Source organism: Heterodontus francisci, chromosome 24, assembly GCF_036365525.1.
Source record: "Heterodontus francisci isolate sHetFra1 chromosome 24, sHetFra1.hap1, whole genome shotgun sequence".
NCBI classification, from domain to species: domain Eukaryota; kingdom Metazoa; phylum Chordata; class Chondrichthyes; order Heterodontiformes; family Heterodontidae; genus Heterodontus; species Heterodontus francisci.
The window spans coordinates 62,111,062-62,138,055 of NC_090394.1; the positions used below are offsets into that span (position 1 = coordinate 62,111,062).

The following is a 26,994-nucleotide window of genomic DNA, read 5'->3' on the forward strand; positions in this document are numbered from 1 at the left end:
GGAGAACAGCCCCAATTTCTCTAGTGTCTCCTTGTAATTGAAGTATTTCATCCTTGGGTACCATTCTAGTACATCTCCTCTGCATCCTTTCTAAGGCCTTGACATCCTTCCTAAAGTATGGTACCCAGAATTGGAAACTCCAACTGGAGTGTAGCCAGTGCTATATAAATGTTTAGAATACTGCCTTGCTCTTGTACTCTATGCCTCTACTTATAAAGGCAATACTCCCGAATGCCTTTTTAACAGCCTTCTCAACTGGTCCTGCCGCCTTCATAGATGTGTGTACATACACTTCCAGGTCTCTCTGTTCCTGCACCTGCTTTAAAATTATACCATTTAGTTAATATTGTCTTTCCTCATTCTTCCTACCAAAATGAGCCACTTCACACTTCTTTGCATTAACTTTCATCTGTGATGCATATGTCCATTGCACCAGACTTCCTCCTGAATTCTGTTATTGTCCTCCTCACCATTTAAGACATTTCCAAGTTTTGTGAAATCTGCAGTCTTTGAAATTATGCCATGTATATCCAAGTCCAGCTCATTAATAAGTGTCAAAGAGCAGCAGTTCCAACACTGACCCCTGGGGATCAGCGCTGCACACTTTCTTCCAGTCTGAAAAATCATTCATCACCACTGTCTGAACAAAGAACGAAGAACAAAGAACAAAGAAAATTACAGCACAGGAACAGGCCCTTCGGCCCTCCAAGCCTACGCTGATCCAAATCCTCTATCTAAACCTGTCGTCTATTATCTAAGGGTCTGTATCTCTTTACTTCCTGCCCATTCATGTATCTGTCTAGATACATCTTAAAAGACGCTATCGTGCCCGCGTCTACCACCTCCGCTGGCAATGCGTTCCATGCACCCACCACCCTCTGCGTAAAGAACTTTCCATGCATATCCCCCCTAAACTTTTCCCCTTTCATTTTGAACTCGTGACCCCTTGTAATTGAAACCCCCACTCTGGGAAAAAGCTTCTTGCTATCCACCCTGTCTATACCTCATGATTTTGTACACCTCAATCAGGTCCCCCCTCAACCTCCGTCTTTCTAATGAAAATAATCCTAATCTACTCAGCCTCTCCTCATAGCTAGCGCCCTCCATACCAGGCAACATCCTGGTGAACCTCCTCTGCACCCTCTCCAAAGCATCCACATCCTTTTGGTAATGTGGCGACCAGAACTGCACGCAGTATTCCAAATGTGGCCGAACCAAAGTCCTATACAACTGTAACATGACCTGCCAACTTTTGTACTCAATACCCCGTCCGATGAAGGAAAGCATGCCGTATGCCTTCTTGACCACTCTATTGACCTGCGTTGCCACCTTCAGGGAACAATGGACCTGAACACCCAAATCTCTCTGTACATCAATTTTCCCCAGGACTTTTCCATTTACTGTGTAGTTCACTCTTGAATTGGATCTTCCAAAATGCATCACCTCGCATTTGCCCTGATTGAACTCCATCTGCCATTTCTCTGCCCAACTCTCCAGTCTATCTATATTCTGCTGTATTCTCTGACAGTCCCCTTCACTATCTGCTACTCCACCAATCTTAGTGTCGTCTGCAAACTTGCTAATCTGCTTTCTGTCTTAGTCAATTTCACACTCATGCACCCACTGCCTCTTCAATCTCATTGGCTTCAATTTTGCTAACAGGACTAATATGTGGTACTTCATCAATTAACCTTTTGAAGGTCCAGATACACAACATCAATTGTACTACCTTCTCCATTATTTCATCAAAGAACTCAATCAAGTTAGTCAAACACAAAATAAAAACAGAAAATGCTGGGAAAACTCAGCTAGTCTGGTAGCGACAGCATCTGTGGAGAGAGGAACGGAGTTAACGTTTCAGGTCTGTGACCTTTCATCAGAACTGGGAAAAGTTAGAAATTTTGAGCATGTGAAAGGGGGAGGGTGTGAAGAATAATAAAAAGGGAAGGCCTGTGATAGAGTGGAGGGCAGGAGAGATTAAATTGACAAAAGATTTCCTGGTGGAACGCCAAAGGGAGTGGTAATAAGACAAGTAAAGAAACAAAAGATACATCTAGAGGAGGTGTGAATGGCAAGAGCCTGAATATCTGCTGTCCGAAAGCAAAGGAAAGGAAATAAGAGAAAAAAAGCAAAGAAAAACAAAACAAAATGGGGGAGAGGTGACAATCTAGAACTATCAAACACAATTTACCTTTAACAAGCCCATGCTGACTCATTTATTAACCCATATTTTCCAAGTGCCTATTTCTTTTGTCTCAGATTACTGTGTCTAAAAGTTGCCCTGCCGTGAGGTTAGTCTGACTGGCTCGTAGTTGCCAGGTTTGTCCTCTCCCCTTATTTGAAAAAGGGGTGTAACATTTGCAATCCTCCAGTCCTCTGATACTATTCCCATATCTAAGGAGGATTGGAAGATTATGGTCAGAGCCTCCACAATTCCCACCCTGACTTACCTAAGCATTCTGGGAGACATTACGGGTGACTTTTCCACTTTGAACACTGCCAACATTTTTAGTACCTCGCCCTTATATATTTATATATCCTATTTCTTTAGTACCGTCTCATTTACTGTGATGTTGACAGCATGCTCTTCTTTAGTGAAGACAGATGCAAAGTACTCATTTAGTACCTCAGCCATGCCCTCTGCCTTAACATGATCTCCTTTCTGGTACCGAATTGGCCCTACCCTTCCTTTGACCATTTCAAATTGATCATTTTCCCATCAGGCCCTGCCTGTTTATGGCAATTTACAATGTCCTTGTGACATACCAGGTGAGCATGGTAGGTTGTATTTGGGAACAAGCTAAATTTGTAGTTGCAAGAAGCAGACACTTGCATATAACAGATGGGGAAAAACAGGATACTGTTCGAGGCAAGGCCAGAGTGTATGCAAATAGAACCCAGCCAATGGGGGTTAATTATGGGGATAGTTGTCTGTGGTTTTTAGAGCTCTCTAGATATTCAGATTAGCCACCTTGCCACTGGAACTCAGGGTCTGATCAGCTCACAATCCAGGGTAGTCAAGTTGTAGAATAACTTACTGTTATCATACTAATACTGTTACCTTTAATAAAGTTACTTAATGTTGTCTTTAATAAACTTAATCTTTGTACCGAACCTCAATGTCCAGACTCCAGCTTTTGTGCAGTAGTCACAAGCTTACATTTCCCTGGGTGAGTGACTTAACCTCCCATGCAACAATTAAGTTGTCATTCGTATCAACTGCAGGGGCATTATAGATGGGAATATAATCTGGGATACTGGTGGGCCACTCCAAGCGGAGTGTTGGTAGAGACCAAGTATGGTGACCACCCTCTATACTGTTAGTGCGCAGTATGGTCCAGTTGAGATTGTTGGGCGGGGAGAAAGAGGGGGGTTGGAAATTCACAGAAATGGAGGATCCAGCATGTACACTGGTAGAGAAAATTAAAAGTATGTTCAGAATAAAGTAGGGTTTTATGTTGCAGTTGCTAAGGAATGTAATACTTGAGCGAACTGGAGAAGCGCAAGCAACAACTGGTTAAAGAAAAAGCGTGCGAGGGAGAACGACTGCAAGGCAGCAGTAATACTCTTCCAAATACAAGAACTAGCCTGGCTGCGCCAAGAGCTACACCAGTCAAAGAAGAAAACTACAGGGGCCCAGAAGAAAGTTAGGACATTGCAGGAACAGGTGACTAAACACAAGTAGAGTGAGTATGTACTACAGGGCTCTATGGTAAACCTACAAACTAATGGTAATAAAGACTCACAAAATGGCAGAAATGAAAGCCAAGAAAGAGGATTTAAGATCCAGGATAGACAAAGACAGAAAGTTGGACGAGCTAGCCCCTGTCACAGGTACCATGGTAGATAGGATCCATCAACACCAGGACAAAGGACCCAGTGGGGTTAGTAAAAATAAAATCTCATTCCAAAAATGCCTCATGGACCACAGTGAATGCTAGGATTGACGGGTGCACGTGAGCGTTCACTGAATCAGATGAGAGGTGAGAATCACTGTTCCCTACTAAGATCCCTATAGCTGCCTTAACTCTCCAGGCAACCAATTGATCTGGAGGCACCACAGGTTAAGGATGGGTGGATAAGGGAACTTAAGAAAGCACTGAGGGGACAGGATCCTTGGTGCTCCAATATCACAGAAAATGGGGAAGGACTGGAAGCTGCAGAGATGGTGGATGTATTGGTCATAATATTCCTTAAATCCCTAAATTTTGGAAAGGTCACAGCAGATGGGAAAACTGCAACTGTGACGCCTCTATTCAAGAAAGTAGAAGGACAGAAAGCAGGAAACTACAGGACAGTTAGCCTAACATCTGTCATTGGGAAAATGCTAGAATGCATTATTCAGGAAGCAGCAGCAGGACATCTAGAAAACCATGATGCAAATCAGGCAGAGTCAAAAGGGAGCTCATGGTTGACAAATTTATTAGAATTCTTTGAGGATATAACGAGCAGGGTGGATATAGGGGAATAAAAGCAAAATACTGCGGATGCTGGAAATCTGAAATAAAAACAAGAAATGCTGGAAACACTCAGTTCCGAAGAAGGGTCACTGACCCGAAACGTCAACTCTGCTTCTCTCTCCACAGATGCTGCCAGACCTGCTGAGTGTTTCCAGCATTTCTTGTGGAGATAGGGGAACCTGTAGATGTGTATTTGGATTTCCAAAAGGCATTCGATAAGGTGCCACACAAACGGTTAATACACAAGATAAGAGCTCATGGTGTTGGAGGTAATATATCAGCATGGATAGAGGACTGGCTAACTAACAGAAACAGTCAGGATAAATTGGTTATTTTCAGACTGGCAAAGTGTAACTAGTGGAGTGCCATAGGGATCAGTGCTGGTGCCTCAACTATATATTAATGACTTGGATAAAGGGACTGAGTGTATCGTAGCCAAATCTGCTGACAATATAGAAATAGGTAGCAAAGCAAGTTGAGGCCACAAAAAGTCTGCAAAGGAATATAGATAGGTTAATTGGGTAGGCAAAAATTTGGCAGATGGAGTATAATGTGCAAAAATGTGAGCTTGTCCAGTTTGGTGGGAAGAATAGAAAAAACATAATATTTAAACGGAGAGAGACTGCAGAATGCTGCAGGCCAGAGGGATCTGGGTGCCCTTATACATGAATCACAAAAAGTTAGCATGCAGGTACAGCAAGTATTTAGAAAGGCAAATGGAATGTTGGCCTTTATTGTAAGGGGGATGGAGTATAAAAATGGGGAAGTCTTGCTACAGCTGTATAGATCATTGATGAGACTGCACCTACGGTACTGTGTACAGTTTTGGTCTACTTACTTAAGGAAGGATAAACTTACATTGGAAGCAGCTCAGAGAAGGTTCACTAGGCCAGTTTCTGGGCTGAGGGGTTTGTTTCATGAGGAAACGTTGAGCGGGTTGGGCCTATACTCAGTGGGGTTTAGAAGAATGAGAGGTGATCTTATTGAAACAGATAAGATTCTGAGGGGACTGGATAGGGTAGATGCTGAAAGGATGTTTCCCCTCATGGAGGAATCTAGAACTGGGGGGGCAGAGTTTAAAAATTAAGGGTCACCCATTTAAGATGGAGGAGGAGGAGGAATTTCTTCTCTCAGAGGATCATTCATTAAACTTTGGAATTCTCTTCCCCCAGAGAGGAGTGGAGCCTCAGTCATTAAATATATTCAAGGCTAAGTTAGACAGATTTTTGATTGGCAAGGGAGTCTAGGGTTTAGAGGGGCTGGCAGGAAACTGGAGTTGAGATCACAATCGATCGTCCATGATCTTATTGAATGGGGAGCAGGCACGAGGGGCCAAATGGCATACACCTATCTATGATCTTAAGCATGGGGAGTCTGGGAGGATTTCTGTGCTACCATAACAGAGTGATTGTGCAGACAAGGCAAATCTGCACAATGAGGTAATCCAGTGGACACATGCATCCAATGGTCACCAGAAAGGGACAAACCTCCACCAACAGTTCTTACAGCAAGGAAAAGTCCATCAAGGGAATGATAGGTAAATGCTTGGTCTGTGCCCAGCATAATCCAGCCCCAAGGATAAAAACATTCCGGGTCAGATTTTACCAGCCCCTCGACATTGGAGTTTGTGGCGGGGGACCCGTGGAAAACTTGCGGGAGTGGCCCGCCACGGCCCCTGACGCTGAGGAGGCCCCACTGCATTTTACCGGCGGCAGCGATGCCTCGGTGCAGCCACCCCGTCTCTTGGTGGCGGGCCTTCATTTACATGTTTAAATTAATTAAAACGAAATGTAAATTAACTCACCTGGTCCCGGCAGCCGTCCCACGCTGATTTTCCGGGCGCCAGGCGCACCTCCATTTGGCGTTCCGAGGCAAGACAGTAGTAGGGAGGGGGAGCAATGACATTATCAGGGCAGGGGGGGAGCGGGGAAAATACTTTTTATTAATTGTGGGGATGGTGGGAAGGGGTTGAAGGGCAAATGAGAGAGGTTGGTGGGGGGTGGGAGGTTCGGGTTGGGAATAAAATAGGTTTTCTGAATATAGAGCAATTAAAAACCGTTGTGGGTAGGGGGAGGGGTGGTTGGGAAAGGGCCTCCATCTTCTAATTATTTTTTTTTATAAGCAAATGAAAAGTAATTTACCTTTAAAAATTTACATTATTGCTAAGAGCTTGAAGCCCTTTAAAAATGGCACCGGTGCCTGCACAGTGGTGCTGGACACCATTGCTGGTGGCGAGTGGCTGCCTCCTCTACGTCATTGGCGGTGGCCACTCTACCCCCTCCATTTAAATCAGCCCCGCCTGAAATATCGCAGGAGCTCAGCGGCAGCGCTTCCGTGTCAGAAGGCCACCAAGTTCAAAGCACACCGCCGGGGCAAAGAGTCCCTGGAAAAGTATACAGATTAATTTAATTTCATTGATTTTATTGGCCCTCTCCTGAAAACACTGAGAAGAAATGAGTATGCCCTGGATATTGTAGATCGTGTTTCTTAATGGGTGAAGGCATTTCCTGAAGCAAAATCTACTCAAAATGCCATGGTACTTATCAAGCACCGAAATCACAAAAGCTTGGTATGCAGTTACAGCGAGTGATTAGGAAGGCAAATGGAATGTTGTTATTTATTGCAATTGGAATGGAATATAAAAATAAGGATGTTTTACTTAAGTTGTATAGGGTATTGGTGAAACCACATCTGGAGTACAGTGTACAGTTTTGGACTCCTTATTTAAGAAAGGACATAAATGCATTAGAGGCAGTTCAGAGAAGGTTCATTCAACTGATACCTGTGTTGTGGGGGAAGGTTTATGTTATGAAGAAAGGTTGAACAGGTTGGATCTGTATCCATTGGAGTTAAGAAGGATGAGAGGTGATACTGATACACATAAGATCCTGAGGGGACTTGACAGGTTGGATGCTGAAAGGATGTTTCCCCTTGTGGGAGAGACTAGAACTAGGGGACACAGTTTAAAAATAAAAGGGTCACCCAATTAAGGTGGAGATGAGGAGAAATTTTTCTCTCAGGTTTGTGAATCTTTGGAACTCTCTTTCCTAGAGAGCAGTGGAGGAGAGTTATTGAATTTATTTTAAGGCAGAGGTAGGTCAATTCTTCACTAACACAGGAGTCGAAGAGTATCAGATGTAGACAGAAAAGTGGAGTTGAGGCCACAATCAGATCAGCCATGATCTTAATAAATGGTGGAGCAAGCTCAAAGGGGCTGAATGGCCTACTCCTGCTCTTAATTCGTATGTTCGTATTCATTTGGTGGAGATTACCCAATCTTAGAGAGTTGAATCTGGTTACACATTTTACTGGCCAAATAATGAAGGAAAGCATGCTGTTGCAGCGCATTAAGCAAATATTCTGCATTCCCTACAACCCACGAGCAGTCAGGATGGTGAAACGCATGAACTAGACCCTAAAAAACACAATGGCCATGGTTGTTACAAAGGTAGGATAAAATTGGGACAACATCCGACCACTAATTCTCATGACTATAAAAGGGATGACCTCCAAAACTATAGGGTACACTCTCTTTGAAGTCATGACAGGAAGCAAAATCATCTTCCTGAGATATGTAAGCTTGCCTGCTCCACAACGGGAGAGGGTAAAAGCTGACATGTTCATAAAACAATTGCAGGAATGCCTTCAGCAAATGCACTTAGGGTAGTCCATAATATTGGACTTAACCCTGAGTTTCTGTTTGAGCAACTGGAGGTACTTTTTGCGCACATGCATACCCAGGACACATGAAGCATTCTAGAGTTCCCACATGGCACAGGAATTGCAAGCCAACAGGTCTCAGCTGTCATATAATTTTGCTTAAAAATCTACTTAGCTTATGTGTGTCTTTATATAATATATATACACACAAACACACAGACATATATAAATATAGACATATATACTTTCATACATATATTTTTAAATTTCATGTCTTCTTACTCCTATTTATTACTTATGCATTATCAGATTTTTATTTAATGTAATACAGATCCCTTTAATGTAAATACCCTCTTAGCTGATTATAATTTTATCCCCTTAGATTTAATTAATTACTCTGGTTATTTATATATTTACTTACTGTTGGTTTAAATTACTTAGCACTTCCTTTCCCCTCTGCATTGAATTCCCAACCTTAGAATATTCCCATTGGCTTGCTAAACAGAGTGGCAATCTGTTTAGCAGATTTACCCAACTCTCACCAAGCTCTGCACTTAAAGTTTAGAGAGAGATATATAGAGTTCCATTTATTATAATCAAATTTCATAATGAGAAGTGTTATTGCTGAGTTGCTTAGTTAGTTTCTATATTACTCAATAATAAGCAATGTGCTTTATAAGCCAAATTTTGGTATGAGAGAATGCTGTTCCACTAAGAAAGCAAATTCCCATGCTTTGAACACAATGGAAGACAGGCAGGTTTAACCATGTGTTAAATTCTTAAAAAGTGTTTTTAATCTAAATCAAGGAATTCATTTTCCGTTTTATGTTTAGCAATGGCAGAAATTGGCTATGCTTAATATCCATTGGTTACACACACAATGGAATGGAAGAAGTCCTTGAGTTAAGTGAAAAATGAAGAAATCTTAGGGAGAGCATAAAAGCAGATCCTAAAATGAGGACTGGATACAACAGATTAACCAGAGGAGTAAAGCTAGATACCAAGAGGGGCAAGAAAAATTGGATAAATGACCAACGCAAAGAAGAAGAAAATTACACCAAAAGAAATAAAACACAAATGCTGTAATGGCAGGTGAAAGAACTAAGTGAATCTTACAAAATTAAAATAGGTACAGTAAAAGACGGAAATAGTCAGGTAATTGAGATGAGCAGGTGAGGAACAAATGGTGGAAAGAATATTTTGAAGATCTATACAATGTACACGGCATGGTGAATGAATCAGTTCTGGAGAAACTGCCCTGTACAAATGGAGAGGAATTGATGGTATGGTATTCCTGAGAAATTTGTCCAACTGATATATTAGATGTTTTCTAAGTCCTTGAGTGCTGTTAGAGTGGATGGGAAATTGGCAGAATGGTTTAGCTGAACAGCAGGGTGAGACAAGAATGCACACTGTACTCTGATTTACTTAGTCGAGAACTGGAAACAGCAATGAATCTTGCCTTAAAAGATGATATTGGATCTTGTCCTTATGTGACAAGATTTTAGGCTTGCTGATGGCATTGACCTTATAACACCATCTAAAATGGATTTGCAGAGACTGGCTGATAAGGTATACTTGATGAGCAGAATATTTAGATAACAGGTTAATACTAAAAGGAAAAGGCTGAGACATCTAGGAAGCATAAGGAAGATGTAATGTTACAGTTGGGGGTGGGCAGGTGCAGTTGAACAGTTGGAAAGGTTTACATATCTTGGTGGATTGTCAGATTGTTGGATAGACATCAAAAGGAGGATTGGAACTGGATTCTTCCACTTTTGGAAATTTAAGCAGGATATGGAAGTCTAAATTGATTTTGTTTTATTGTGTTCATCTCCTGTTTTCATGGTTAGTTCAGGGTGATTTTCTTTATCACAGACAGTAACCATATGCATCAAACCAAAGGTTCTCTATTTTGAAAAAAAAAAGTTGCTAATTTGTCAAAAAAAAGAGGAAATGTTTTTATTTCCATGAAATATGATGTAATGATGTATCACAGTAGATTTTTAAAATTTACAAAGCCCAATTTTATGTAATTTTTTTACTTGCGTATATCTTTTAGATTTTATAGTGCAATATTCCACAATTACTTTTTCTCAGTCTCTTTCTTTTTTGAATTTATATTTATATTTTTCTCTGTATTTGTGTACATAAGTCTCCCGAAGCCACACACCAATAGGTATTCAAGAACAATGGTACTGAGACAATTTTAGGGGCAGGTATATTGTATAACTCATGATCTGGGAATCTAGGAATATTTGATACATTAGAATTGGTATTACATTTGTCAGCTGCAACAGTAGATGTGAGCATACTGCAAAATACAACAAATACTTTGCTGTTTAAAAGCCAGAGAGAAAACTGACATGCAAGGAAGTGACTGAATCCAAGGTCACTTGAGCCTGCAGGACCGAATTTTATGTTCAGCACCACCCTTTGGATGGCCTATGTGGCTTCCGTGCACGGGTGCAAAAAGGAACAATCAGTGTTCTTTGTTCCTGCCAAGACTTTAGAACCATATATACCAATCGGGAAAACCAGCAGGCACAAACATTCCTGTCAGGACCTGAAAACCAGGGAATGCAAGAATGACCCTGATGATAAGCCTCTGGCATGTGAAACAAGTTATATGTACTTTATGACAACTGTAGCATACCCAACATTTTGTGCATTTGGTGGGGGGGGGGGGGGGGGGGGGGAAAGGTAAATTAAAGCATCATGAGGAAAATCCAAATGTCAAAGGCACCAAATTGGTGGTCCATTTGCAATCCAGGGGCATTCTGTCCTGGAAAACTTTGTAATGTAAAAGATTCTTTCAGGTTAATCTTAATTCTTGATGATTAATACATTTTTAATCTGACCAAAACAGGAAACAAAAATGTGGATTTTAAACTGACCAGTCAAAATATCACTTCCCCAAAAGTTACATCACAGACATTCAGCCTCATTCCCTGTCCAAGTTCATAAGAGGCACTATACCCTATTTAATTCTCCAGATCGTACAGCAACTCATTTATATAGCGCCTTTAATATAATAAAATGTCCCAAGGCTCTTCACAGGCGATAGAAAAACAAAATATGACATTGAGCCACATAAGGAGATATTAGGGCAGATGGCCAAAAGCTTGGTCAAAGAGGTGGGTTTTAAGGAGCGTCTTAAGGAGGAAAGAGAGGTGGAGAGGGAATTCCAGAGCATAGGACTGTAGCAGCTCAAAGCAACACTCTCTCCTCATCCAAACCTTCCACATCATACTAGCACTCTTCTCTCTTTTCCTCCTCAATTAAAACAGGCACTTTTCTCTCCTCCAACCCAGTTCAAGCGGGTATTCCTCTTTCATCACCCTTTCAAGCTGGCACTACTGTTCCTCTCCAATTCAAGTTGGAACTCTTAGCTCCCTCTAAGCCCTCGACAGTAAGTGCTGGCACTCTTCACTCCTACACCACTCCCCCACACCCCAATTAATATTGGCACTTAATATTTACACTACATCTCACTTAGTGCTGATACTTGCCTGCTCCTCCACTCCGAAATGCTGCATCCACCTTCTTTCTTCCTCCTAAAGCAACACTCTCAGCTTTCTCTCCCTATTTTCTCCTCAGCTTCAGTGACATCCATTTTTCTTCAACTCTTTCACTCTACCTTCTCCCTCAGGGGCATTCCCATCTTTCTGCTGTCGTTAATGGATGGGCACAAAACTCTCACTTGAATACTATTCACTCAGCGCTGCTGGTAGCAGAAGAAATCCCTGTCCCTGTAAGTAGGAATTCTTATTCTCATGAAAGTTCCCATCTACAATATGCAAGTCAGGCATCCTGCCCATTAGCAGCAGCAACAAAGTGTACACTGAGGTGAGAGTGGCTGGTCTATTAGTGCCGATGACACTCAGGGAAATGGCACTGAGGTGAGAGCCGCATACCACCATTTTCAGAAGCTGAAATGTGAGCGTACACTTCTCCCCTGAAAGTAAGAAACAGGTATATAGTGTGTAATTATACTCCTGGCCAAGAGGAAGGCGCAATCATTGCTTCCAGTTTTCTGCTATTGCTAGTCTAAACTAGTTACCAGGAAATATGCAATATGTGGCTCAGGATTAATTCTCCTAAATCCTCATTCTTGATCCTGTATAAGCACTTTATATTAATTGGTGGGCAGAGCTGTTTCCTACAAAAATAGGAGGCAAAAATCAGACAACTCAGTCCTCTCTTGTGTAATTCCCATTGAATGGTTACAGAGCTGGAGGAGAAAGTGTTTTACTAATCCTTTCAACTAGGAATGGTTAATAGAGTAAGGGAAGCCAAAAAGAAGGAGCAGAGAGAATAGATTTATTAAAAAATTGGGCATTTGATAAAAACTGGCATAAATTTCCTTTTCCGATTTAACTAAAAGTTGCACTGTGACAAAAATCATTGTTACTAAGGATGCAACATAGACTAGAGGTGATAGTTCATAAATTGAATCCAGTTGAGCCCATCACTTTTACCTTTACCTTTCAAATAAACATAAAACAAAATTTTACAGCAGAACAACCGGCCGTTTAGCCCAATAGGTCTGTAAAGGTCTTTGCTCCACACGAGCCTATAAACAATAGGAACAGTAGCCAAAAAAACCTGATTCTTCATCGACCTGAAACGTTAACTCTGCTTCTCTCTCCACAGATGCTGCCTGACCTGTTAAATATTTCCAGCATTTTCTGTTTTTGTTTCAGATTTCTAGCTGCCGCACTATTTTGCTTTTGTATTAGTGATTCTTTACTTTGTTTGGTCCACAATTTATATTATGTCAAAAATGGAAATTGTATGGTAAAGGCTCCAACAAGTTTGTTTCTAAACCCTTTAAAGCTTGTGGCAAATTAATGACCTTTAAACTTTGGTAAAGAGAGCCAAATAAGACAGCTGAACCAAGGTTAAAAAAAACACTCTGATCCCTGCTCTTCTCACCTCTATTGACACTCCATCCCCTTCCCCATTATAAAATGTTCAAATTATTAAAATGTCATTGTGTATTCCCTGGACAGTTCCATATCATTGTGTTGGTCTGGGATGGTGTGAAACTGGAAACACACTAAATGTTTGATCTGTAGGAAACTACACCTGTCTGAGTTAAAGAGACGAGATACATCATCCAAGATGAAAGAGTCATGGGGAAGAACCCTGTAAATATGTATTTACATTCACAGCCATCAGCAAAGGTGTACCAAGAGAAGTCACCCTACTTAAATGGATTGTTTGCTACGTGCCCAGCACCTTTCCTCGATGGAAAAATGAGTTATAGAAAGGAGATACATTGTCCAAGATGAAGGAGTCATGGGGAATAACCTTGTAAATGTATATTTACATTCAGTACTGAGAAAAGCAAGGAGACATAACGGTGTTTCCGTACTCATCCTATTAACATTTCTAATAAAACGCAAGCATTGCATCTAACCGCTAAACTTCCTCAGATAATCAGTTATACATCTTTCCCCACCGTTCAATGAAGAAAATGAGGTCAATGGGATTCAGTCCTGGTTCCCACGCTGCTAAAAGAAATTGGTGTTCATTTCATTGCACCTCATCTGAAAATCAGTTCTGCTACTCGTCAATCACTGAAAGGCTGCTCACCATCTTCAGAGTTTTTTTTTATTATTGTTTATTATTGTTTTTGACTTTGACTTACTTTCTTTGAAGTTACACTCTGATTTTAATACGCTTTATGGTGGGTTGGAATGGTTTAAACAGGTTTACGATTATTTTCAGAAAGGGCTTCACATACTTCATGGTGGAATTATGTTTAAGGAGATTTATGTTGAGTTTATTTGAATTCAGTGGTTTACGATGGCTTATGTTTGTCCATCAGCCTGTAAACCATTAATTGTTCAGTAGATTGCTTTACATTGTATTTTCAAACAATATTTAATACATTAGGGGTGTCTAATCATTGTTTAAATCCATGCATTGTCTTGCTCCTTCTCACTTCAGAACATTGGTCCCTTTAAAGTGAAATGTTACCTATTTTGTTAGAGCTCTTTAAACTGCTATCGCTTGCTACTTGTGACCGGCTTTGAACATGAACCACAAACAACAAACAAGTTCCGAGGTCTTGTGAATGAACAAGTTCTTAGTCCTGTTTTAAAATCCTATAAATTCTGAATCAGTCTGAACTACACATGGAATACTAATAATGGCAATCCTGCTTTCTAACTCGATAAATCAATAGAATTAAATGATCTCAACTAATCGTTGTCTAAACTGCAGAGCTCATTGGAAAAGATCCATTGCTATGTAAACTGATACAAAGAACTTTCATCATTTCTGGTACAAAAATCTAGGTCTCAAATGTCACGTAATATGATTTTTCTAAAAATAAAAGCTAGTAAAAGTTAACAGAATAGGAAACAATGGAACATTTGAAATAAATTGAAACTTGAATGCATCGGGAGGAACACAACAGCACGTTTGTGGGGTCGACTAAAGCCAAATTACATCTTCTGGAATAGCCGGCGCAAACGAATATTTTCACTTTCGGTGCATGCGGTAATTGAAGGTGTGTGAATTACAGGAAGGTGAAGAAAGCCGGCTAGTAAAAGATGCTGGAGCCGGTTTCACTTACAGGGGAGAACGGACCAGTATTCCAGGGGCAACTAACTGGGGGAGTGGGGTCGATCTTTATTTCCATGTCTATTACATCCCCAAGTAGGAACTAGCCCATCATTACAAATCGTTTAGATCACCCGGTCTCGACAACTCGGACATATTAGGAAACAGTTTAATTAATGCACGATCCCAATTTCTTTTACACAATAAACTGGATGCTGTCCGTCACCCTATCTGTGAAAGTTACTATTGCTGAGAGAAGTGTCTCCTTAGATAACGCCGCTAACCCCCTGCGTTTTTCCATGCTATTGCTGTTAATTGGCCCATTTGCTTATGTTATACATTTCAAAACTTCTTGCAGCACGCTGATTTAAGTCAGAAGTACACTTTGCAGATTCAGTTGCCAACAGTTTTAATTTGGAACTGACCATCTTCCTTATACTGCCGTCGAATTTTTATAAGGTCTCAAGTGAAATCACTACGTATTTTAAAAATCTAATGGCATATAGTCACTCCAAAAATAGAAATTTACCTTCTTTCTGTGCTAACCGCTCGGCTGCACTGAGTTAGTGCTCAGGGTTCATGCTCCGGACTACAGTGCCTGTTGGCTTCAGCGTGTTGTTCCTGGTTGTGTGTGGCTTTGGCCAGTCGGTTAGGTAATTCTGGCAACAGCTAACGTTCCTTAAGTCACGCCTCCTCAACTATTATTCTATTTTTATTGGACCAGAAATACTTATGTCGCCTTTATTCGCAAAGAATTCCCCTACCTCCACAAATGCCTCCCATAGCCGTTGAAGGAAATCCCCAAATTGTCCAAGTTGGTCGCCAATTCACGAAATGCACTCAATTGGTTTTTATTCAATAGACATTCGGGTTATATTTAGTTTCCCGCAAATATCTCACACCAGTAAAAAAAATAAAACCCTATTGTACACACGTGCGAGTATCAGTTATCACAACTCTTCAGAGACATTGCGACTGCGAGAACATTTTGGTAACCAAGATCAAATCGTTTTGATTTTATCAACGGCAGTAATGGACTCTGGTGGCTTTTAGTAGAGAATGATGTTAATATTTTTAGTTACCTTGTACCCAACTGCTGCAGATGTGTTTCCCAAAAATAAACCGCATAAACTTGCTGCCAGAATATCGCAAATTTGATGCATACAGGGTTATTAATGTGGAATTCGTCCAACAAACTGTGGCCAGGAAGAGATATCCAGTGAGTTGCAAATTGCTGGATGAATTGGACCCTTCCACTGTTAGCTTCCCGAAAAAGGCAGCTCGCCCTCAGCATCCCTGTGAGTTTCATGAAATTGTCGCATTTGTGCCTTTATTTCCAATTAAAGTCACCATAGAAAATTAGGGTTGCTACTTTATAATGAGGTGATTTGCATTCCTGCAATGCCACTCAACTTTTTCACCCCCGCAAGGGAACAATTAACATTGTGGCATCTCAATCCTGCAGGTAGTAAATTGTTCTTAGAGATATTTAAAATTTAAATTAAAAAAAAATTATTACTCTTTATTCCTTTCTCTCTTAGCCAAGTCTTTTCTTTCCTCTATTTCTCTTTCAGTACTTGGTTTGACTATAATTCACTCTATTTCGTATTGAGTAATTCCTCTGTTTCTTTCAGAATCATTAAATACATTGGCAGATAAACAGTTGGTTCCACCCTTCACCAAGGTTGCCAGCTTGCACTTCCAGCAACTTACAGAAAGATTTATTTGAGCTGAAGTGTGAGGGAAAATATCTAACCAATGGGGCATGCCTCGCTGCAGCAAAATTTGGGCTATTTATCTACCTACTGGAACACTGTCTATCGACCTGAGAATTACTCAGCCCAACAAGCAAGGGTGCATGGTGGCTCCAATGGGTGTTGATCTGGGCATTCTTCGACATTGCAACACTTACTTCCACAGAACGGCAGGTTTATGGTCCTGCGAGAGGGTGCTTTTGCCCACCTTCTACTATCATTACAAAATGGCAGACTCTGGAATTAAGGGCCCTCACCACTATATTAAGCTGTGGCCTTCACAAAATAGGGCAATAGAAAAAAATTGACTGCACAAAAAAGTGACGTCCAAGGCAGGCACAGTTTTAGTAAATTAGGTATGAATGATAAGCCATTGTTGTAATAAAAAGTGGGCAAGTCCAACATTTAGGGAGCAGACAGGCCTTTGCAACTATGAAGCACGATGACATCTGAAACAGCACAAAATAACAAAGCTGCAGAAGGGCATTGCTATTGGTGAGTACACATCCTTACAAAACAAATTACCTAACAGAAGTGTGCTTAACTTATTCCTTCACTTATACGTTTCAAAAATAGGTCATTTCTTTTTGTTAATATTAGTCATTATATTATCTTCACTTACGCCAGATGGGAACTGAAATATGAAAGGAATCTCATTGTCAATCTGGAGGAAAACATTCCAGGAATGACTGACAGTGAATTAATGGTTGATGATGAACACAAGGAACATTTTAAGCTGTAAAGATTACAAAATATCTGAAGAATATTACGAATGGCTGTTATGTGTAGTCTTTATTTATTTTACCATAAGAACATCAATAATATCAGCAAAATATTATTAGTTGTTGGATCAAACGATTTTCTTCAAAAATCAACAGTTAGCAAAGCACCAAAAATAATAAAAGCAAAATACTGCAGGTGCTGGAAATCTGAAATAAAAACAAGAAATGCTGGAAATACTCAGCAGGTCTGGCAGCATCTGTGGAGAGAGAAGCAGAGTTAACGTTTCAGGTCAGTGACCCTTCTTCATATTATTAGAAATGTGAAAGGTTATAAGCAAATAAAGCAGGGGTGGGGCAAGAGATAACAAAGGAGAAGAAGTAGATAGGACAAGGTCACAGAATAGCTGACCAGAAGGTCATGGAGCAAAGGCAAACAATATGTTAATGGTGTGTTGAAAGACAAAGCATTAGTACAGATAGGGTGTTAACGGACTGAAAATTGAACAGCCGCAGGTACAAACATGAAAAAAAAAACAGTGGGTAAGCAAACTGAACAAACTAAGATGAAATAAAATAAAACAAACACAAAAGAATATAGAAAAAAGAAAAAATAGCTAAAAGAAAGGTAAAATGGGGGAGCCCTTCATGCTCTGAAATTATTGAACTCAATGTTCAGTCCGGCAGCCTGTAGCAAACCTATTCGGTAAATGAGATGCTGTTCCTCGAGCTTGCGTTGATGTTCACTGGAACACTGCAGCAATCCCAGGACAGAGATGTGAGCATGAGAGCAGGGGGGAGTGTTGAAATTGCAAGCAACCGGAAGCTCGGGGTCATGCTTTCAGACTGAGTGGAGGTGTAGCACAAAGCAGTCACCCAGTCTGTGTTTGGTCTCCCCAGTGTGGAGACCACATTGTGAGCAGCGAATACAGTATATTGTATTGAAAGAAATACAAGTAAATCACTGCTTCACCTGAAAGGAGTGTTTGGGGCCTGGGTAGTGAGGAGAGAAGAGGTAAATGGGCAGGTATTACACCTCCTGCGATTGCAGGGGAAGGTGCCATGGGAAGGGGTCGAGGTAGTGGGGGTAATGGAGGAGTGGACGAGGGTATCACGGAGGGAACGATCCCTTCGGAATGCTGACAGTGGAAGGGAGGGGAAGATGTGTTTGGTAGTGGCATCTCGCTGGAGGTGGCGGAAATGGTGGAGGATGATCCTTTGGATATGGAGGCTGATGGGGTGGAAAGTGAGGACAAGGGGAACCCTGTCGCGGTTCTGGGAGGGAGGGGAAGGGGTGAGGGTAGAGGTGCGGGAAATGGGCCGGACACAGTCGAGGGCCCTGTCAACCACAGTGGGGGGGAATCCTCGGTTGAGGAAACAGGAAGACATATCAGAAGCGCTGTCATGGGAGGTAGCATCATCAGAGCAGACGCGTCGGAGACAGTGAAACTGGGAGAATGGAATGGAGTCCTTACAGGAGGCAGGATGTGAAGAAGTGTAGTCGAGGTAGCTGTGAGAGTCGGTGGGCTTATAATGGATATTAGTAGACAGCCTATCCCCAGAGATGGAGACAGAGAAGTTGAGGAAGGGAAGGGAAGTGTCGGAGATGGACCATGTAAGGGGAGAGGAGGGTGGAAATTAGAAGCAAAGTAGATAAAGTTTTCTAGTTCCAGGTGGGAGCAGGAAATGGCACCGATATAGTCATCAATGTACCCGGAAAAAGAGTTGGGGGAGGGGGCCTGAGTAGGACTTGAACAAGAAATGTTCGACATATCCCACAAAAAGATAGGCATAACTAGGACCCGTGTGGGTACCCATAGCAACACCATTTACTTGAAGGAAGTGAGTGGAGTTGAAGGAGAAGTTGTTCAATATGAGAACAAGTTCAACCAGGCGTAAGAGGGTGGTGGTGGATGGGGACTGGTTGGGCCTCTGTTCAAGGAAGAAGTGGAAAGCTCTCAAACCATCCTGGTGGGGGATGGAGGTGTAGAGAGATTGGACGTCCGTAGTGAAGAGGAGGCGGTTGGGGCCAGGAAACTGGAAATAGTCAAAATGACGTAGGGCGTCAGAAGAGTCACGGATGTCGGTGGGAAAAGACTGGACCAGTGGAGAAAAGATAGTGTCAAGATAGGAAGAAATAAGTTCAGTGGGGCAGGAGCAGGCTGACACATTGGGTCTGCTGAGACAGTCCTGTTTGTGGATTTTGGGAAGGAGGTAGAAGCGAGCTGTCCGGGGTTGCGGGACTATGAGGTTGGTAGCTGTAGAGGGAAGATCTCCAGAAGAGATGAAGTCAGTGACAGTCCTGTGGATAGTAGCTTGATGTTCTGTGGTGGGGTCATAGTCCAGAGGGAGGTAGAAAGAAGTGTCTGAGAGAAATTATGACTGCCAGCATTCATCAAGGTTCCTTGCTGGTCAACCCACATTACAACACATTGAAATAAGCATTATTGTGCTTATGTTTTTAAAATGACAGAGTTAATTTTTTCAAGTTCTTTCCTTCCTTAAATTAATTTTACTCAGCAATTTTACTGTGACAATTTCTTCCCTTTCCCGGCCATGCTTGGAGGCATGATGCCTTGTTAGGGTATGGTTCCACAAGCCTCATTGCCCTCCTGTACTTTATCACAGTAGCTATTGTTCATACGTGACCCATGACAGCATTGTGTTAGCACACATTTTAACTGCAGGGGGCATCACTGCTAAACCTGACCCTGTTCTGGGCAGACTTCCATACGCATACACTTCAGGAAGTGGTTGCTCAATAACAATTAGGTCCAGGGAAGCAGGCTGTTTTCTCCCTCCCCAGCCCAGAGTACTAGGTAATTTTAACACTGATATTACCAACTTGGGTGAAAACAGCTATATCAGAACAGGCTGATGATCAATCCTAAGACTTTCCTTGTCTTTATATAACTTAATTGTGCAACGGATAAACTTGTAGAGCCTTTGAATGAGCTTGCTTTTGAATTAGAAAATTGCTTCCTCCATCGTACCTCCCTTAATTTTGTCACCAGATCAGTTGAAGTGACAATTGAAGTGTAGCATTGGTGTAGTAATAGGAAATGTCTGAAGTTTTTTCGAAAATGGCAGTTACTATTTTTATATTTATTTGCTGGCTGCTTGCAGATTTTTTTTTATTATTTCATGGGATGAGGGTGGCGCTGGCAAGGTCAGCAGTTGTTGCCCAACCCTAATTTCCCTTGAGAAGTTGGTGGTGAGCTGCCTTCTTGAACTGCTGCAGCCCATGCGGGGTAGGTTCACCCACAGTGCTGTTAGGAAGGGAGTTCCAGGATTTTGACCCAGCGACAATGAAGGAACGACGATATAGTTCCAAGTCAGGATAGTGTGTGGCTTGGAGGGAAACTTGCAAGTGGTGGTGTTTCCATCCACCTGCTGCCCTTGTCCTTCTAGGTGGTAGAAGTCGCGGGTTTGGAAGGTGCTGTCAAAAGAGCTTTGGTGAGTTGCTGCAGTGCATCTTGTGTTTAGTACACACTGCTGTCACTGTGCATGTGTGGTGGAGGGAGTGAATATTTAAGTTGGCGGATGGGGTGCCAATCAAGCGGGCTACTTTGTGCTTGATGGTGTTGAGCTTCTTGAGTGTTGTTGCAGCCACACTCATTCAGGCAAGTGGAGAGTCACACTTCTGACTCGTGCCTTGTAGGTGGTGCACAGGCTTGGAGAGTCAGGAAGTGAGTTACTCGCCTCAGAATTCTCAGTCTTTGACCTGCTCTTGTAGCCACAGTACTTATGTAGCTGGTCCAGCTTGGTTTCTGGTCAATGGTAACTCCCCGGATGTTGATAGTGGGGGATTCAATGCTAGAATTCAGGCATATAACTGCTTTAATGGATTATAATCCAGAAGTTCAAGAATGTTTGAGAGACGAATAAGAAGGTTTATATTATTTTAAGTAGCTTACACACATTTGATTGTAATTTTGTATAGCTAACGGCATCAAAAGTAAACAGCAAAAATAATTAATCCTTCTTATCCCTAATTAATGGCAAGTTTTGTGGGGTTTTTTTCTGTCAATGTACAGTTTTTAATTTTTCTAATACTTTGAAAATGTAATTAGTAAACATGCTGAAATTTCATCAGTTCTTATCAGTCAATATTGTTTCATCAGTTTCATTTAGTAGCAATGTAGTATATATTAATGGAAGCTTTAAAATATTAAGGAAGGACGAGAAACAAAGAGAATGGTTGAACCAAGTTAGATGTTCCATAATCTTTAATAGCAATGCCTCGATTTAATGATCAGGGCTAAACAGAGGTGTGGAATAAGAAATAAAAATCCAGAATTATATGTTAAAAATGATGACATTTTTGTTTGTTCTATGAACATTTCTTGCACATTCACAATTATTGGACAGAAAGTTCTCTCTGGAGGAACATTAATTTTCCTCTTTAAAAAGTCCTCAAATAATGATTCTCTACACGGGTAACTTACTGATTTTTCTTTCAACCTAAAACACTCTGCATTGCTCTAATGACAGTGTGTGGTGTAGCATGTCACAGCCATGAGATACTAAATCTATACCTGGCACGAAAGACGTCAAATGATATTTTATTGGAGATTCCTACTTGTTAGATGTAAATAAAAGTCTCAATGAAATTTCCACAGCAACAGCTTTCTTAGCCAAGAATAGCGACTGAAAATCTGTTCACACATCACTTCACTTCTCATTCTTCATGAATGCTAGAACATAAAAAATGGATACTCAAGGTTATTAAGCCTGTAATTCTTTCATTGTGGGAAGATGTCTCACTTTCAGTCAGAAATGTCATGGTGGCAAACAGCAGTTTGTGAACTCACCATGTGGGAAACTGTAGATATGAACCCTTGACTTGCTATTTATGATACAATGTATTTTGGCTGTGACATGCTACACCACACACTGTCATTGGAGCAATGCAGAGTGTTTTAGGTTGAAAGAAAAATCAGTAAGTTACCCGTGTAAAGTATCATTATTTGAGGACTTTTTAAAGAGGAAAATTAATGTTCCTCCAGAGAGAAGAAATAAGCTAGACTTTCTGTCCAATAATTGTGAATGTGCAAGAAATGTTCATAGAACAATTAAAAAAGGAAGTGAAAACATTCAAAATTAGCTACCTCTTTTGGATGAGATGTTAAAAACCAAGGCCCCGTCTGGTCAGATGAACATAAAAGGTTCCAGGGAAGAAGTTATCCCAGGTTTCATGACCAATATATATCCCTCAATCAACATCACTAAAACAGATTATCTGGTCATTATCTCATTGCTGCATGTGGGAGCTTGTTATGTGCAAATTGGCTGTCATATTTACCATATTTCCACAGTGACTACACTTCAAAAGTACTTCATTGGCTGTAAAGTGCTTTGGGATGTCCTGGGGGTCATGAAGGGCACTATATAAATTTAAGTTTTTCTTTTTCTAGAAAGGGAGTCTGCAAACAAGACAAAAATAAAGCATAATCAGTAAAGTTGAATTTGTTCTGTTCTTCTGGAGAAAAGGCTTCCTGTTATGATCATGGTTAAATTGTCTTCCTGGCAGTTAAATGGGAGGAACCAAATATAATCATGTGCTTATAAAAATCAGATAGAAAGGTTCAGACAAGATGAATTAATCTGGGGTGGTGGTGGTGGGGGGCGGCAGTAGTTGCAAAGTTTTATAAAATCCTTTTGAGGACCAGAACCTTCTACATGGAAGGATGATTGAAATGTTTTTCAAAGGTATAGTAACAAAAAAAAAGTAGTCTCTCTGCATTTATTTTTACAGGTTTCATGTCCATTCTGGAATTTGTGCCACAAAGGCAAATTCAAGAAGGAATTCCTGAAACCCATTATTTCGGTGTAATTTTCCTTGTCACCTATTGGCATCTTCAAATAGCAATGTTAATGGGGAAAAAAACCTGATATTAGTAATGTTGACTACCAATATTCAGAGCTGAATCGAGTAGCATAATTGGAAATTGTGAAGTAGGGTATACTGAAACAATAATGAGTTTAAATATTATGTCAATACAAACGTAAGAATTTTTGGGAACATAAAACGGGAATTGGGCTCAATACTACCAGTGATTGATCTACCCCACCCTCTCGCAATTTTCTTTCCAGAAATACATAAGGGGGTGACATTTGTCTTTGTTACTTTTAGGGAAATATTAAATATGACTATAAAGTAGTGGATTATCATTTTATACCTGTTTCTATTTTTTTCATCCATCAGCCCTGTGCTCATCGACCTACATTGGTTCCCGGTTCAGCAATGTCTCGATTTTAAATTTCTCATTCTCATGTTCAAAAACGTCCATGGCCTCATTCTTCCCCATCTCTGTAACCTCCTCCAGTCCTACAACTCACTCAGAGCCCTGTGTTCCTTTAGCTTTGCCTTCCGATGCATCGCCCACGTCCATCATCCCAGCATTGGCAGCTGTGCCTTCAGCCTCTAGGCGCTAAGTTCTGGAATTCCCTCCCTAAACCGCTCCACCACTCTCACACCTACTTTAAGAATTTTTATCTCATTGTGCTATAGTGAAGTGCCTTGGGACATTTTATTACATTATAGGCACTATTGTTATGGCCACATGATGAGGGGTGTGGTTCAACTCCCACCTAGCTGCAGCAAGTGTTTTGTTATTGGGGTTTTAACACCATTGTGTTTTATTTGTCAAATATTCAGACAGCGACAGGTTTCCTTGTAAGTTTAAAACAAAAGATTAATTATTTATTGAGCAATGTGCCTTATCCCAAAATTATCACAACTGTACCCACTCTCACACACACACACACACACACACACACACACACACTCACACACACAGGTAGAAAGGAAAAGGGGTAAGTGGCTTTAAGTGAGGTAGGTTTACGGGGTTCATGGTAAACCTGTTGAATTCTCTGGGTGGTCAAATTCTCTTTAGTTGTAGGCCTTAGGTGTTTGTAGATTTCTCTCCTGGTTGAAAGTTCAGTTTGAAGACAGAGGATCACTTGCAATTCACTGGTGCACAAGCTGAAAATGTAGAATTGACAGCAGGGCCCCTTCTTTCTTGGCTTGATGGATTTTCTCCCAGCTGTTAGCTGGATAAGCTTTTGCTGATGCTTCTTGCTGGGTCTCCCCCCCCCCCTCTCTCTCTCTCTCTCTCAGAGAGCTACCTTTAAAGCTAAAATTTCTCACATCTCGCCTCTGCTGGGAGACAGAGATTTTCCTCACTGTGGTGATCGGCAATGGCCAAAGGATGTGGCTACTTCACACCTTCTTTGTTTCAGAAGAACCCATTCAATTCAAAAATGACTCTTGATGGGTTCAGGATGGGTGCAATTGACACCTCTTAGCTTTGAATATATTCTTTTGTCCTTACCAGACAGTAGACAGTTTGAATACACAAACTAGGTCTTTTGACCTTCAGCAGCCATTGTAAAACACATTGTCCACTGTTTTAAAAGAAGGCTGCGTTTGCTAACAACACTACCACTAGGTGGCACTGCAGTGGCACATGCTGCCAGGACTCACGAGCGAGCAGGGCGGGGCCGCAGGGGGGGCGGTGGGGGAGCGGAGTGGGCCAGGGACCGGTGGGGGGGGGGGCGGGGGGGGGCTGGTGGTGGGGGAGCGGAGCAGGATGGTGGGGGGGGGGTGGGCGGAGTGGAGCAGGGACGGAGGGAAGTGGAGCGGCCAGAGAGAGCAGCGAGGGGGGTGGGGGGAGCAGAGCGGGACAGGGTGGTGGGGGGGGGGGGGAGTAGAGTGGCCAGAGGGGGAGGGAGGGGGGAGTGGAGCTTGATGCATGGGTGATTACCCGTTAGCGTTGCATTGCTGTACGCATAAAGCGCATACGCAGAGGCCGACCAGGCGGGCTGCCGGAAGATGTACACGTCACGTGATGACGTCATCGGCGCATGCGCTAACCAGCCTTGGCAAACCGGAACGCAGCGCACGCGCAGAGGGCAGAGGACCGTCTGCGCATGTGTGCACCTTGGCGTAGCCTGATGACATCAGTGGCCGGCTGCGTTGTCAGGAATCACTTTGTTAAAAGAAAAGTCCATTTTATAACTCTTCAGAGTGAGTTCTTGTAGTTTAAATCTCTGTATTTAATGTGAATGTCACGCTATATAAATGAAAGTTGTTGTTCACTTAAATTAATAAAGGAATGACTTCCTTGTAGTTACATAAATTACTTACAGAATTAGGATCTTGAATAGTATATGGAAAGTTTACATTTGAGGCATTAAGGGACTGGGATCCCATGTAGGTCAGTGAGCACAGGAGTGATGGGCGAGTGCAGCCTGCTGTGGGATAGGATACTGGGATAGCCGCAGAATTTTGGATGAGCCAAAGGTTGTGCAGGGTAAAGAACACAAGAACACAAGAAATAAGAGCAGAAATAGACCATATGGCCCATCGAGCCTGCTCCGCCATTCAATGTGATCATGGATGATGAAAGGTAAAGGTGGGGATGCAGGCCAGAAGAGCATTGCAAGTCGAGTCTGATAGTGGCAAAGGCATGGATGAGGGCTTCAGCAGCAGATGTGTTGAGGCAGGAAGGAGATGGCCAATGTTATGAAGGTGGAAGTTGTGATGAGGAAGATATAAGGTTGGGAGCTCAGCTCGGGGTCAAATAGGGCACCAAGGTTGTAAACAGTCTGGTTCAACCTAATCAGTGGATAGGGAGAGAGATGGAATTGATGGTGAGGGTATCGAGTTTGTGGCAGGAACCGAAGATGATGGCTTTGGTTTTAACAATGTTTCACAGGAGGAAATTTTGGCTCAACCAGGACTCGATGCCAAACAAACAGTCTTAAAACACAGAGGCAGTGTTGACAGAAGTAGTAGAGAAGTAGAGCTGAGTGTCATCTCTGCTCCCATGTCTTCAGATAATGTCACCTAGGGGCAGCATGTAGATAAGGAATAGAAGAGGGCCAAGGATAAAGACTTGGGGGAGTCCAGCATTAACAGTGCGGGAACAGAACGAGAAGCCATTGTTGAAGATGCTGTGTACACGATTGGTTAGGTAAAAGTGGAACCAGGTGAAGGCAGTCCCATAGCTGGACAATAGAGGAGAGGTGCTGGAGGAGGATGTGCGGTCAACTATGTCAAAGGCTGCAGAGAGGTCAAGAGGAGAGACAGTGAACCATGATCATAGTCACAGAGGATGCCATTTGTAACTTCGTTTAGAGCTTTTTTCAGTGGCAGAGGTGGAAACCTGAGGAGAGATTCAAACATGGGAGTTGCAGGAAATATTACACTAAGGTGTTTGTAGGGAACAGCATAATTTACTGGAAATTTTCAGGCAATAATCACATCATAATATTTCACCTTCTTCAATTATACACATTTCCTGTTTCAATATGCATTACTTTACCTTTATCCACATTAAGACCCATCTGACAGTTTTTAGGAGCCTATTTGCTCCAGATACCTCCAAAATCCATGAACCTCTTTTGTATTAGTCATCCCACCACATAACTTAGTATTATTAGCAAACCTTGCTGGTAGCAACTTTTTTCCTTATTGCTGAGACACAGTTTTGTTTTTTTTAAAAAAACAACTAAATGTATATTGACATCCAATTTAAGGTAATTGACAGAAGAACCATGTGTGACATGAGGAGAAAAAAAATTACACGGCGAGTTGTTATGATTTGGAACACGCTGGTTGAAAGGACGGTGGAAGTGGAATCAATAATAACTTTCAAAATGGAATTGGACTTGAAGGGGGAATTTTGCAGGGTTATGGGGTGGAAGAGGGGACCAATTGGATAGCTCTTTCTGGCACAGGCAGGATGGGCTGAATGGCCTCCTTCTGTGTTGTGAGATCTCAATGATAGCATCCTATTGATTGCTGGATACTGTGCC

At 41.7% G+C, this 26,994-nt stretch overlaps 1 protein-coding gene across 2 annotated transcripts in view; it reads right to left on the reverse strand.

Annotated features, from left to right (window-relative positions):
• ciita (class II, major histocompatibility complex, transactivator) overlaps positions 1-15,310 on the reverse strand; it is a 111,870-nt gene extending 96,560 nt beyond the window's left edge. For both annotated transcript variants that reach the window (XM_068056383.1, XM_068056382.1), the window contains exon 1: positions 15,226-15,310. The gene's annotated coding sequence lies outside the window, so the exon portion shown is untranslated. The remainder of the gene's footprint in view (positions 1-15,225) is intronic.
• Positions 15,311-26,994: the final 11,684 nt, after the last annotated feature.